The sequence below is a fragment of the Gopherus flavomarginatus genome, chromosome 16 (genome assembly GCF_025201925.1).
Source record: "Gopherus flavomarginatus isolate rGopFla2 chromosome 16, rGopFla2.mat.asm, whole genome shotgun sequence".
Taxonomy (NCBI): domain Eukaryota; kingdom Metazoa; phylum Chordata; order Testudines; family Testudinidae; genus Gopherus; species Gopherus flavomarginatus.
The window spans coordinates 6,948,624-6,963,103 of NC_066632.1; positions in this window are offsets into that span (position 1 = coordinate 6,948,624).

Consider the following 14,480-nt stretch of genomic DNA (forward strand, 5'->3'; position numbering starts at 1 on the left):
CTCTGTGCCTGGCTCCAGCACTGCAAACACTCCAGCTCTGGCTCCTCGCCCCCTCCTCTCCATCCAGGACCCTGTGTGCACCTCTCTGTGGCCAGCCCTTCCTGACTGTACCTGGAGCCTCATGGGAGCCAGGCTCTGGGCTCTTCTCTCAATCCCCCCAGTGCTGGAGGCGGCAGAGGGGACAGCTGCTGGGCATTATGGAGCAATAAGCTGAGCCATCGTGTGCCCCTGGGGAAGGCTGCAGGGAGGTGGGGACTGGGCAGGACCTTGGGGGTGCTCCCTCCCCAGTCCCAGGGGACAACGGGTGAGTGAGGGGGCCAGGAGCTGGACAGGATTCCCAACTCCTGCGCTGCTCCCTGGGGTGGAGATGGGTGTGTGTCCTGGGACCTGCAGGGCCTGGCACCCCTCTTCAGTCATCAGGGTAACCTCCTGGCCACTGCTGGGGAGTCCCTTGACTGTACCTCTGCCTGGGCACAGCCTCCCGCCGGGCAGTAACCCCGGTGCCTTTAAACTAACCCCGGTGCCTGTGTTCCACGTGTGGGTGTTTGTGGGCAGAGACCCCCCCACCCCATGTCCATATGGTACATCAACCCTGCTGCCTGTCAGCACCCATCTAACCACTAACAGGAGCGAGGCCGCTCTGGGCAGGCTGCTGATGGCAGAGTGCCCCCACCAGCCTGCTCACTCCTCCCCCAGGGCGTTCTGAGCTCGCCCCAGCCCCCTGCCCTGCTGCTCTGTTGGTACTGTGCTGCCCTGTCCCTTCACCTGCGTTAATCCTTCCTCCTCCCCTGGTGGAGCCCTGAGCTGGGAGGGGCTGGCAGGGGCTCTGGCCTGTGGTGGGGGCAGGCAGCATGTGGGGCTGCAGGCAGGCTCCTTGTGTGGGGCTGAGCAATGCATGAGACTGGGAGCTGCTGCTAACTTGAGGGGGGGGGGGGAGGAGAAACAGCTCGCTCCCATCCCCTCGTCCTGCTCCCCTTGTTACCCTCCCTGCCCCCACCCCCAGGGGAAAGGAATCGACAGCCTGCAGTGCCCCCTGCTGGCAAAGGCCTGGCTGGGAGCTTCCCCCATGGCCAGAGTTCCTGCCCCCTGTTGCACCCGGTGCTGGCAGAAGTTCTCTGGTGCATTCAGGCTGTCAGAGCTGAGCACTATTGCCCAGGGACCCCTCCTCCACTTACTGCTGCCAGAAAGACTTCTTTGGGGGTGCAGTGGGGTCCTGCCCCACCTACCACAGAGGAATAGCCCCAGGCTGGCTCCTGCTTCTTGGGTCTGCTCTCCCCACTGCAGGAAGGGTGGGCCAGCCCCACGTGGGGCAGCAGGATTCCCCTGGAACAGCTCAGGAATGACTGGGTGTCTCTTGTCACGTGTCTGTTGCTGAGGCTGGAGCCCTGCGCTCCCCTGGCTGTGCTGTTCACACCCCACATTCACAGCAGCTGCTCCCGGCCCGCAGGCAGCGGGTGAGTGGGACAGGGGAGTATCCCTTAGCTCTCAGGCAGCCCCCACCCCTGCTGCTGTCCCCAGAGCATCGCAGCCTTAGGGGGTGGTCAGAGGGTTAAATCCACTCATCTCCTCTCCTACCTCCTGCTAAAACTCACACCAACCGATTAGGCCAGTCGGGCCTGTTCTATTCACAGTCTCCCAGCCCACCTTCCCTTCCCACCCACACCATTTCCACTCTCCATTCTCGGGGAGGGGGTTGAATTGACTCCCCCCTGGGGCAGGTGCACCAGGCCCTTCAGGCTATATACGCCAATAGGTCTTATGGGGGGGTTTCCAGCTGATCTGGGTTCCCCTCCCCCCGGACTCAGCCAGGCTCCCCTGCCTGCTTCGCGCTGCTCTGACTTCCTGTGTAAAGAGAGTGTCACCCCCTATTCTGCTGTGGGGGGGCATCCTCCTCCCCCTTCCCCCCCATGCTGCTGGAGGCCACAGCCCTAGTCCCTGGGCCAAGCCACAGCGCTGACCCTGATGTCCCATCCCTAATGCAGGTGGGTGGGTTAATCATCTCTCCTAGCATCTACACTCTGTGATGAATTGCCCCTGGAGCCTGTGGGGGGAGTCCCCTCACCAGTCTGAGCCTGTCGTAACACTGTCCCCCACATGCCCCTCCTAACCCCTCCCCCTCACTCCTTATTCTGAGGGAATCCCCCACTGCACCCATGGGGGGTGGGGGGGAGCTGACACACGCTGCTGCATGGCTGGGGTCCCCTTGGGCTGGCTTGGAGTTTTTTGAGATCCTTTTAAAGAAGCTGAAGGGGCTAGTGGCTGGATCAGGACTCCTGGATTTTAATCCCTGGCTCTGGGAGGTGTGTGTATGGGGTGGGCCCTACGCATTAGACCAGGGGTGTGAGAGACAGGACTCATGGTTCTGTTCTCAGCTCTGCTACCACCTCTCGCCCTTGGGCGTCTCCCCTTCCCTCTCTGTCTTGTCTTTATCTGTTCACTCTGGATCGGACTGACCTACCTCGCAGGGCGGGCGTGAGGACGCGCAATGTTTGTAAAGCTCCATGTGCTGCAATATTTATATCCCCTCCTGGCACTTGTCTTGGGCTGCAGGCTGGGAGCCCCAGGGTTGCTCCCTGTCCCCCAACTTCTTCAGTCACTCTCCAGCCCTCAGGCGCTTACTGTATCCATGACACTAAGCCCAGCACTGGTGCTTGGGCCTGGGCCCGGGCCCTGGCTTGGAGGGGAGTGGGCAAAGCAAGGGGCTTGGAGGGGGTGGTTACATTGCGAGGGGCTCCAGGCCCCCAGGGTGAGGAGTGACCTCCTGCTGAGCAGGGCTTGGTCAGAGTTGGGAGTCCCAGAGACCAAAGCCCCTGTGCCCCGCCCTCACTCTGTGATGGAAATGAGCTGTGACCCCCAAGCCGAACCCTGGTTCCCTGGGAGCTGCTGACAGGGCAGATCCCCCATCCTCCCAGGCCCTATTTTTGTATTTTACCTGTAAAGCATCTTTAACATAAAAATATATCGACTCTAGCCAACCAGCCTCATGTTTGTGGGGGCAGGGAGGGGGGCAGGCAGCGGCCGTGCCTGGAGCTGGGTCAGGCAGCCAGGAACTTGCCTACAGCTGCAGGGCAGGGGGTGGGCACTGGGAAGGCTGGTTGTGCTGTGGGGCTGGGCAATGAGTACAACAGGAGGCAGTGCCAAAGCCCCCATCCCCTCCACTCGCAGCTCTCTCTGCAAGGGTCAGATCAGAGCAGCCTTCCCAGGGGGCAGCTCAGCTATCGCACACACCCCTGCCTCAGGCTCCAAGGCGAGGTTGAGCCTCCTTCCCGGCTGGAGGTTCCTGCCCCCTCAATGCTGGTCTCCTCGCCCTGCCCCGATGCTGGGGTCTGCTCAGTGTCAGCAGCAGGTTCTCGGTGCAAGAGAGTAGACCCCGAGCTGCCTCGCCCCGTGGCCTGCACTCAGCGCCTGTCATACGGCTGCCCTGGGCCTGGCTTTCTCAGGAGGAGGTTAGACATGTGTCCCTTCAGCGGCTGCCCTGCTGCGCTGTGCGATTTCAGCCTTCCCTGGAGTCAGAGGTCAGGCTAACAGGAGCAGGCCAGTGCTTGGATGGTAGACACCAGGTGGTGCTGCTGCAGCAGGAGGCGCGCTCCCCGGCAGCACTAGGGGGTGCTGTACTGCAGGGGGGCTCAGCAGGGGGCACTCTCCCCTGGCAATCAGTGCTGGCCCCGGGGTGGAGCTGTACTGGATTTAATTTGAGGGGTAGTTGGAGCTGTGCCCAGGGGTGGTAAAATGATCCCCCAGCGTGTGAGTCCTGCTGCCCTGGCCCAGCTCCTCTCCTAACCCCCCTCCCCCAGCTTCAGCTGGTGTCACAAGGCTCCGGCCCTTCCGACAAAGACCCCTGTGGGCCCCTTTGCCCTGTTTGGGGTCAGGCTGCTGACCATATAAACACCTAAACCCCAGGCAGGGGAACGAGGCCGGCTGGAGCCTGTCCTGGGGTTCCTGCCCCAGACACAGCTGGGCTGCAGCCCTCTCCGAGGAGATGGGCGAGCAGGGGAAGGGAGCCCCAGCTCTGGGGCTTGGAACTGGCAGCATTGCACTGCCACAGGCTGACCCTCTCCCAACTCCAGTGCCCTCCTTTGCCTGCTGCAGCCCCTTAGGTCCCCGGTGTTGACCTGGCGGGATACCTCCCCACCCCACCCCCAGGCTGCACTCCATGAGTTTCACTCTTCCCAGGAGATGACCCCAGGACCTGGGACACAGACTCCATGTCCCAGGCCAGGATGTGTCGCTGATTCTGGACCAGCCGGGATAGCGGGCTGGACTCTGCTGCCGCTGGACATGGGGCTCAGCCAGGTTCCTGCTGGACAGGTGTCTGCACTGGTGGCTGCCCCCACTCTGAGCTAAATGGGGGGTATCTGTTCAGTGCCTTTCACGGTACTAAGTGCTCTCATTGGGCTGGGATCATAGGGGCTGGAACTCTGGCTTTAAGTGGTTTCCATTATATACAGGATTTACAGTTTGGTTAAAATGCTCTCAGCACCTCCACTATAAAAAACATGGGGGTAGGTGGGGGCTGTGGGTGAGGAGTGAGGGGCACCAGTGGAGCTGGGAGGAGAGGCAGCCCAGGGCTGAGATAGCTGGGGGCCACGGGTCAGGAGTGAAGGGCACCGGTGGAGCTGGGAAGAGAGGCAGCCCAGGGCTGGGATAGGTGGGGGCCGTGGGTCAGGAGTGAGGGGCACCAGTGGAGCTGGGAGGGGAGGCAGCCCAGGCCTGGGATAGCTGGGGGCCGGGGGTCAGGAGTGAGGGGCACCAGGGAGCTGGGAGGAGAGGCAGCCCAGGGCTGGGATAGCCGGGGGCCGGGGGTCAGGAGTGAGGGGCACCGGTGGAGCTGGGAGGAGAGGCAGCCCAGGGCTGGGATATCAGGGGGCCGGGGGTCAGGAGTGAGGGGCACCGGTGGAGCTGGGAGGAGAGGCAGCCCAGGGCTGGGATATCAGGGGGCCGGGGGTCAGGAGTGAGGGGCACCGGTGGAGCTGGGAGGAGAGGCAGCCCAGGGCTGGGATAGCTGGGGGCCGGGGGTCAGGAGTGAGGGGCACCAGTGGAGCTGGGAGGGGAGGCAGCCCAGGGCTGGGATATCAGGGGGCCGCATGTTTGGATTGAGGGGCACCAGTAGAGCCACTGCTTTCATATGCGTCACACTCTGATGTCTGTTGTTCCACTGCATCACCGAGGGCACCTCAGTCTGGCAGTTCACTCTCCAGTGGTCTGCACCCCGTCTGCATCGCCACCTGCAGTCACCTGCCTCTCCATCCCAGAGCCGCTGCCGCTCTGCAAGGCCGTGGCTGGTGGCCCTAATCTGCCACGGTTCCTCCGCGATTGGCGCTGGCTCAGCAGCACTGTACGTGAGTGCATGGACAGGAAAAGGATGTCACGAAGACAGCCGTGGCACGCCAGCAGGAGCTGCAGGGGTCCTTGTATTCTTCTGGAGGCAGGCAGTTTATTGGTCCCCTGGGAACCATTATCAGCCTTGCGTGAGCAGGTTGTGTTCCTCCATCGTAGCCCTCCATGCACTACGAGTGACAGCAGCACATCAACGTTTGGCGGGGAGCGTATGAGCCAACATACACCAATTACACGCCAACGAGTGGCTGGGACAACCACTAATGATACAGGTGCGTGAGCTCGGCTCCAAATCACCGAGATGTGTGTGCCGACTTCTTCCCCAGATTGCAGCACAATACTCACCGGGACAGAGTGTGGACGGGTTCATAAACCATCTGCCTCTGTTCGCAAGAAGGCTCCCGCTGGCTTCTGGATTAAGACAATGTGGGAGGGGTTGGGATGGGGCTGGTATGTTAGATGTCTAAGTGGGTGACCCCTGGCTGGACTGGGACTGGACAATTCCCAGCGCAGATTGGGGGGCTGGTTGGCCAGGCAGTTGTTAAATGGAAGGACTCAGTATAGATCCTGTGAACGATCCACCCTTCAAGAAGGGCAAGAAAGTTGGTGCTGTTCAGGTGGACCCATCAGCTGTATAGAGTGAGTCCGGCATGGGGGGCTGACCCCCAAGCTGCTGCTGCCGATTCCCTGTATGCGTAGAGTGCAGTTTCTCATGGAAATGACAACGAATTGGAGCTTCACCTTGCAAGCCAGAGCCAAAGCCAGCCAGTTTAGATGTCTCCACAGCAGACCCCTGCGAGATCCGGGCGAGAGCCTCTCCATTTCAGCAGACACCCTCACGACCTACCAGCAGTTAAGGCCGATAAGTTGGTCTCTACAGGTGCCATCTGTCTGACTGATGGGGATAACGATCCACAGCCAGCGAAGGGCCACTCAGCCAGGACAAGAATGCTCTGGCCGCTTACCTTAGTCAGTGGAGACTTGGACTAAGTGAGTCTAAGGTGGTGGCCACAGCCTTCCCTCTATGGCCAACCTGGGAGGGACACAGAGAGGACTGGGGCGGCAGGGGGCTGCAGGTCTGGGTTGAGGGGCCTCTGAGGCTGTACAGCTCCTGCCCTCAGTCGTTCAGTCCCTTGGCACCAGAGTCTCATCTCTCCAGCCCCAGGTAACGGTCCAAAGGGAGCTGGGCTGGAGCGTGAAGTGGAACCAAAGGCCGAGTTGGGATTTTCAAGGGGACATTGGGCCCAGACTTGAGTTCTGGCTGCTCTCGAGGCACTAAGTGCGGCTGGGTGGAGGTTTTCTCTCACCCCAGCGACTCGGGCCCCACGTGCCCTGGGCAGCATCAACAAATCCACCTGCAGTGCCTCAGGCTTCGTCCTCATCCCTAGGTCCCACGGGGACAGCGGCAGGGTTGGAATGGGACCTAGGAGTCTGGGCTGGACCCCACTTCCTTCCCCTCCCCTCCCAAAGCCAGTGACTAAAACCCAGGAGTCCTGGCTCCCAGGGACGCCTGCAGGAGGTCCGCCGAAGCCACAGGACCAGTGGACCCTCCGCAGGCAAACCGTCGAAGGCAGCCTGCCTGCCGCCCTCGCGGTGACCGGCAGAGCGCCCCCAGTGGCTTGCCGACCCAAGCATGCCCTTGGTGTGCTGGTGCCTGGAGCCACCCCTGCTCCCAGCCACCCCCCCCCGCTCTAACCACTAGAGCCCACTCCCCTCCCAGCATGAGAGGCAGCGAGCCAGAGGGTGGGGGTGGGGACAGATGAGGAGGACGCAGGCTGTGTCTGTGCCAGCAGGAACAAACATCCCATCCTGCCAAGGGCAGCTGAGATCAGGAAATGGGACAAGTGGTGGGAAGCAGAGGAGGCTCGGGGAAGCCCTGGCTGGAGGATCTGTGCCCTGCTTGCCCTGTCCAGGTCCCCATGCTGCTCCTGAACAAGGATATTGCCCAGCCGGGGCTCATGGGGAATGTCTGGGCCATGTGTGGGACTGCCTTTCCCCCTGGCTGAGGGGCAGTATCTGATCCTTGGGACCAGGGCAACACGGGTTTGCCAGCTGTTGGCAGGGTGGCAGGGAGAAAGTGGGTGGGGTCACTTTAGGGCTGGGGGAAGCAGCCAGCTCCTGGGGAGGGGGCTGGGCTGTTCAGAGGCCCCAGCAGGAGGCGCTGTCACTGCCCCAGCCAGGCTGTCTGCCTGCTCACAGGCAGCAGTTCTGATTGGCTGCCGTCCCCCAGGACGGGGGTTGTCCCAGTCACCCATAGCAGGATCTGGAGCCCCAGCCATAGGTGGGGCAGTGCTGAGATTCTCCTGCCCCTGTACTGTGAGGCTGATAACTGCTCCCAGCTCCACCCCAGAGGCAGCTGCATCTCACCTCTGTGGCAGGAGCGAGGCTACTAAAGCTCCTGGGTTCTGGCAGCATAAGTGCCTGGGAATGTTCCTGGAGCAAGCAGCCAAAGTCCGGGGGCCCCTCCTGTGGCCTCAAACCCCAGCCCCAAGCCCTGGGGGAGAGGCCGGCCTGGGAGCTCTCTGTGCACAGTTCATTTTGTGACCAGCAGGGGGCGCTGGGACACAGCGAGGGGTTTGTGGCGGGGTGGGAGAGGACACGCATGTGTGTGTGAGAGAGCAGATTTTGGGGGAGGTGAAGGCTGGGGGGTGTTGAGAGAGGGACTGGGCTGGGTGTGTATCTGCAGGGTGTGCAGAGGGGTGGTTGCGCGGGGAGCTCTGGGCAGAAAGCCCACGACAATCCTCCGGTACAGCCCCCCGAATCCCCACTATGGCAGCAGAGACCCCTTTGTGCACAAACACCCTCCAACCCCTTGTGGCACAAGGCCACTGCCCCTCAACTGCCCACACACTGGGCAAGTCACACTGTCTCCAGGCTAGTGTGGACGGACACCACAGTCCTGATCCTCCCGCTCCACTTGTGCCCCTGCAAATGCCCTGCCCCCCCAGCCCTGAACTCATAAATCCCCCCAGCCCTATGGGACTCCGCCCCCACCCTCCCCCAGTCACACTCACTCTGGGGCTGGGGCATTTTAGGAGGTTCCCACTCGTACTGATGGGATGTTTCCTGAGTGGGTCCCTGCTTGAGTTCCCCATGGGACACGGAGAGGGGGTTACCCAAGCCAGCCCCCCGCCCCATAATCCTTAACTCAGACTGAGCGACCCCCTCCCCTGCCTCAAGGCAGTTAATTTATCCCTCCCCTCCCATGCAATGGGACACCCCCATTTAAATCAGCCCCCTGCCCCCAAATCCCAGACCCATCCAGTTAATTCCAGCTGGGCCTGGCTCTCCCCCAGACTCTGTTCCTGCCCTCAGCCCCCACCCCATTACTTTCCTAGACAGGTGTGGGAGGCTGGAAGGAGCAGGCCCAGCCTCTCAGGCTCCCAACCCCAGATAATGTGGCAGCCCAGCCTGCTCCCCCCACTCCTATCCGAAAAACCCTGCCTGCCCCAGGACCCACCATGCCCCTCCCCCACCCGCTGCTGCTCCCACCCCTGAGCCAGCATCACAGCTGGGGATGAGGCCCAGAAAGAAGGCGACCGGTCCATACGCTGCAGAGTGTGGGGGCGGGGAGCATTCCCACCTGGCCAGGATCGGACCAGCCTGGCTGGGTTTTTTATGGATATACCAGTTGCCAGAAAAATCATTTAATCTGCTGGTCTGGGACTTTTTTTTTTCATGGGTCGACTCTAGAGACTTGCCTGGTTCTTGCACTACATAGGGCTGGCGAATGCTCCAGTATCTGTGGCCAGCTACAGGGGCTGCAGCGCCCCACGCCCGCAGCCTAAAATGATGCTCAATCTTATCTACCAAATATATTTGGGCATAAATGTGTTAGTCTCTAAGGTGCCACAAGGACGCCTCTTTTTTTCTGATACAGACTAACACAGCTCCTCTTCTGAATCATATCTACGGGCGTCCTCTCTCTCTAGTCTAGATACAGTAAGCGGCTGTTGAAGGGGGTTGCAGCGTTGCCTGGGGGTTGCGGCCAACTTGTCTGGGGGCCGGGGGGGATGCCGCAGTTTTTGCATTTCAAAGGTGGTCCTAGGTGGGGACTGACTTGGCCCTGTGTGCCCCAGAGGATTGTGGGAGCTGCACCTTGAGGAACCTGGTATGCCTGTGGCCCCCAGTCTGTGCAGAGCAGATGGACTGAGGAAGGCAGGGACTTGCCCAAGGTCACCTGGGAGTGGCAGAGCCAGGATGTGAACCCAGGAGTCCTAGCTCCCATCCGTCTACATGGGGGGCTAGCGGGAGCCCTGGGGAGCAGCAGATCCCTCTGCGGAGAGCCGGCGGCTGTGAATGCTGCTCAGCAGCCCCTGCAGCCTCTTGCATCCCCGGAGGTGCCCTGTGCCCGGAGGGAGGCGTGGGGTGAGTCGCTGCAGGCCCTGGGACTGGGCCTGGACCTACTGTGACCTTGGGAGGCATTTTTGCTCCGTTCCAATTCCCACATGACACAACTGCCTAAATTCATAGACTACATGGGCCTGGGTCTCCCCAGCACCTGTGGCCTCCTCCTGCCTCCCCCCACCCCAGTGCCCCAGGCCTCTTCCCCCCATGCCCCAGGCCTCCTTCCCCACCACCCCCAGGCCCTGGGCTGCCTCCGTCCCCCCACCCTCAGCACTCCAGGCCTCTTCCCACCCATTCCCCATGCCCCAGGCCTCCTTCCCCTCCAAGCACCTTGGCCACAACTCCTGAACTCCTTCCAAAGACCCCTAGCAGCACCCCCCAGAGAAGGCTGTTAGCTTGTGGGGAAGGTTACGCTGGTGCCTTTCCTCCCACACCAATGGAAAAACAGCCCAGGACAGGCGTTCGCAACCGAAGGGGTCACGCCCACCTGCCCATCTCCTACTGCAAACGGTGATGGGGGGGGCAGGAAGGGGGGAGTTGAGCAATAGTGATCCAGGAAATCTGCAACATTTGCAGACGCATGCAACCGCCGCGGCGGGGCTGTAACAACCAGGTGCCACCGCAACCACACACAGACATACACACACTGCTGTACACACATACACACACTGCTATACACATACACTGTTTTACACACAGTTGTACACACAAACACAGCGCTGTACACATGCACATGCACGTATGCACACACTGTTGCACACACACACACACACTGTTGTACACACACACTGTCGTACATACGCACACACACACACACACTCTGCTGTACACATGCACACTGCTGTACACATACAGTTGTACACACACACACACTGTTGTACACACGCATGCACACACACCGTTGTACACACGCACACACACACACAATCCTTTCCCTGCCAACATGCACCGCGCCCACCACACGCGCACATATGCTTCCTCACAATCACAATCAGATGCACATCCTAAATCCTCAACCAGCTGTGCAGGGGAGAGGGGGCGTAACAACATGCCTGGCCAGCTAGAAGTCTCTGTGCAGGGGATACACGTTAATCCAGCCATGGGCAGCTGTCAGGTGCTGTAGCTGAGCTGAGTGTGTGTGGGGAGGGGTCTGTCTCCTGGGCCAGGCTGTGCGTGTGTGTTTGTGTGGACAGCAAAGTGTAGGAGTGTATGGTTGTGAGGGGATGAACAATTGTAATAGCCTCTGTGACAGGGTGAGTCGTAGCAAGTGTGTGACTTTGAGCACGAGCATGTTGTGTAAGGGCACACACGTGTGTGTGCAGTTGTGAGGACTTCCATGACTGTACCTGCTTCTCCCTGACCGTGCTGGGGGTGGTGTCATGGAATGATTAGAGCACACGCCATTGGGCGAGCATGTTAGGCAGCAGCACACATGTGCAGGTGTGGAACTCCGCAGCAGGGGGCATGTTGCACAGTGGCACACGTGTGTGCATGTGTGGAGCTGCGAAGAGGGGGCTGTGTTGGGCAGCATCACACATGTGTGGAGCCGCCCTGGGGGGGGCAGCAGCACACAGGTGTGCATGTGTGGAGCTGCGCAGGAGGCATTTGAGCAGCAGCAGCAGCACACGCTTGTGTACTGAGCAGCAGCACACGTGTGCAGTTGTGGCTCTGCACAGCAGGGGGCGTTTGCGGGTGTGGAGGATGTGTGGTTGTTGGGGACTGAGGGATTGTAACCTGCGCACGCTGGCATGTGACTGCAGTTGTGTAAGGGTACGCATGTGCTGGCTGGAGCGTGGCTGTTGCTGGGCGGTGCCCAGCTCCTGTCCCGGGGGGGTATTAAGTACCAGCCCCCTCCCCCCTTGTATCCTGTCTCCTCCTGTTTACTTGGAATCAAAACAGCTATGAGTCTGGTTTTGTACTTCAAGGAGGACGGGGTGGGGTAAGGGGGAGGGAGAATGCAACCCAAGCCAGCCCCCCCATTAGGGTCTGAGAAGCCCCCCAATCATTGTCACTGCTGGTGCTACAAACCTCTCCCAGGGAATCCAGGCATGGGGGACAGGGACTGGGGTGATCAGGTTGACCTGAGGACTCTGCCTCCAGCCATGGGGGGAGGAGTGGCCTGGCAGGGATGCAGCAATGCCCAGCCAGATATGCCCTGTGGGGGTGCAGAGGGGCCCTCAGCTGGGTGGCACCCAAGTCCAGATGTGCCCTGTGGGGGAATCATGGCCTGGCACATGGGCAGGGATGCAGGGCTCCCCAGTCACCCCGCTCCCTGCTTTCCCAGCATGCATTGCTATACGAGCTTCTCTTTGGGGTGAAGTCCATGCTGGCCCAGGCCCTGGCCCTCTCCTTCAAGAGCAGGTGCAGTGTCCAAAATTGCTACTTGGCAAATTTTACGGCTGGGCTGCTCCTGAGCATGCTTAGTAACATCTGCTGAAGCCGCTGCCCTTGCTCTGCCCTCACTTGGGATTAAAACCCGCTGCCTGCTGTTTATATGGGGGCAAAGGCAGGGGCCAGAGGGATGGGGATGGGCAGAGTCTGCCCCTGTACGCTTCCTAAACTCTACGCGTCCCACATTCTGAGTATTTAACAGCATCTCTTCCCAGCTCCTGCCCGCAAATAGTCTCCTGGCAAGTCCCACATTTGTCTTATCTGCGGCTGTGATTCCCCGAAGTGAGCTCCACTCTAAAGATAGCTTAGCTCCTTGCAAGTGTTGACTTTTTAAAATGTTCTTTTTATTCCTCATCGCGCTTCGTCATTTAACTTCGTTCACACTGGGCAGACGGAGGTGGCTGCGCTATTTCATTTATGTTTGAATAGCAAATCATCATCCAACATATTTCCAAGTAACTAGTTGCTGGTCGTTCTAACAATGCCATCTGCGTTCCTAGTACCACACTCCCTGCCTGTGTTTTTACTGAGAGTTGTAATTTGGAATCTTTCATTCAAAATTTCCCTTTTTTTTTCCTAGCAGAAGTTTATTCTCTTGGGTCACGTGACTTCCAATCTGACTGATTTCCTTGGCCTGGTGTCAAAACGTCTCCATTTTCATTTGATCTACTAGTGGGGGATTGCCTTCCTCAACTGTTCGTTCACCTATCAATCCAGCCCTTAGTGCTTTTTCACGTCACCGCTTGTGCGTAGAGCCTGCTTCCCAAATATTCACTAAGGGCCGTACTCTATCTCAGATTAAATCCCTTTCAAAAGGCAAAAATCTACTGTAACTTTTACTGAACATAAGTGGGTCAACCCAATGTTCCATCTAGCCCAGTATCCTGTCTACCTCCAGTGACCAAGGCCAGGTGCTTCAGAGGGAGTAAACAGAACAGGTAACCATTGAGTGATCCATCCCCTGTCATCCAGTGCTAGCTTCTGGCAGTCTGAGGCTAGGGACCCCCAGAGCATGGGGTTGCATCCCTAGCCATATTGTCTAATAGCCACTGATGGACCTATCAGATTCTGTTTTAAAGCCAGTTATAGTTTTAGCCTTCACAACATAACAAACACTTGAGTTACCTCAACAGTCGCTACAGTTAATACGTCGCTTGTGCATGCACCTATTTGGTTCCTTGGGTCGGCGGTGAGCGTACTCACCAGCAGCGCTTGTACGGATACAGCTTGTATGGATATGGTGTGGTGCACCATAGGTAGGTAGCCCTCTGTGCAACTCACCACCATCCATCACCCTGTATTTTGGGAAGTTTGGGTAATGCGTGGTGGGGCCTAAAGGGGTCACACGGGGGTGTCTGGGAGCATTGGGTCAACTTCCCATAATGCAATGTTCACCATCCCATAATTGTATATGTGTCCGAGAATTTTCGCACCTTTTCCCTAAATCCCACAAACCCGCGTGGCCCTCCTTGCTGTCTGCCGTGTCTGACAGAAGCATGGCACTCGCATGGCTCTGTGCTATCATTATGGGAGTTGCAAGGCCAGGGTGTACGACCCTGCAATATTTGCAGAGCCGCAAGAGTAGACACGGGAAACGTGTCAATACCCTGCAGACCAGATCACTGCGGGACAGAGTGACAACCAATTCACACTTGGTGGTGGCATTCATGGAGCAGTTGCAGATGGTGGAGCTCCAGTCATGGGCCTGAGAAACTAGTGCCAGCTGGTGAGATCGCATCGGAATGCAGGTGTGGGATGAGGAGCGGTGGCTGCAGAACTTCCGGCTGTGCAAGGCCACAGTCCTGGATCCGTGTACCGAACTCACCCTAGCCTGCCAGCGCAGGGACACAAAAAAGAGAGCTGCACTAACGGGAGAAACGAGTGTCAATCACACTGTGCAAACTTCCAACACCAAATTGTTACCAGTAACTGCACACTGCACCATAGTAACTCTAGCTCAGGAACCAATCCATGCAACAAACCTCGATGCCAACTCTGCCCACATATCTGCACCAGCAACACCATCACAGGACCTAACCAGATCAGCCACACCATCACCGGTTCATTCACCTGCACGTCCACCAATGTAATCTATGCCATCGTATGCCAGCAATGCCCCTCTGCTATGTACATCGGCCAAACTGGACAGTCTCTACGGAAAAGGATAAATGGACACAAATCAGATATTAGGAATGGCCATATACAAAAACCTGTAGGAGAACACTTCAACCTCCCTGGCCGCACTATAGCAGACCCTAAGGTGGCCATCCTGCAGCAAAAAAACCTCAGGACCAGATTTCAAAGAGAAACTGCTGAGCTTCAGTTCATCTGCAAATTTGACACCATCATTTTAGGATTAAACAAAGACTGTGAATGGCTTGCCGACTACAAAACCAGTTTCTCCT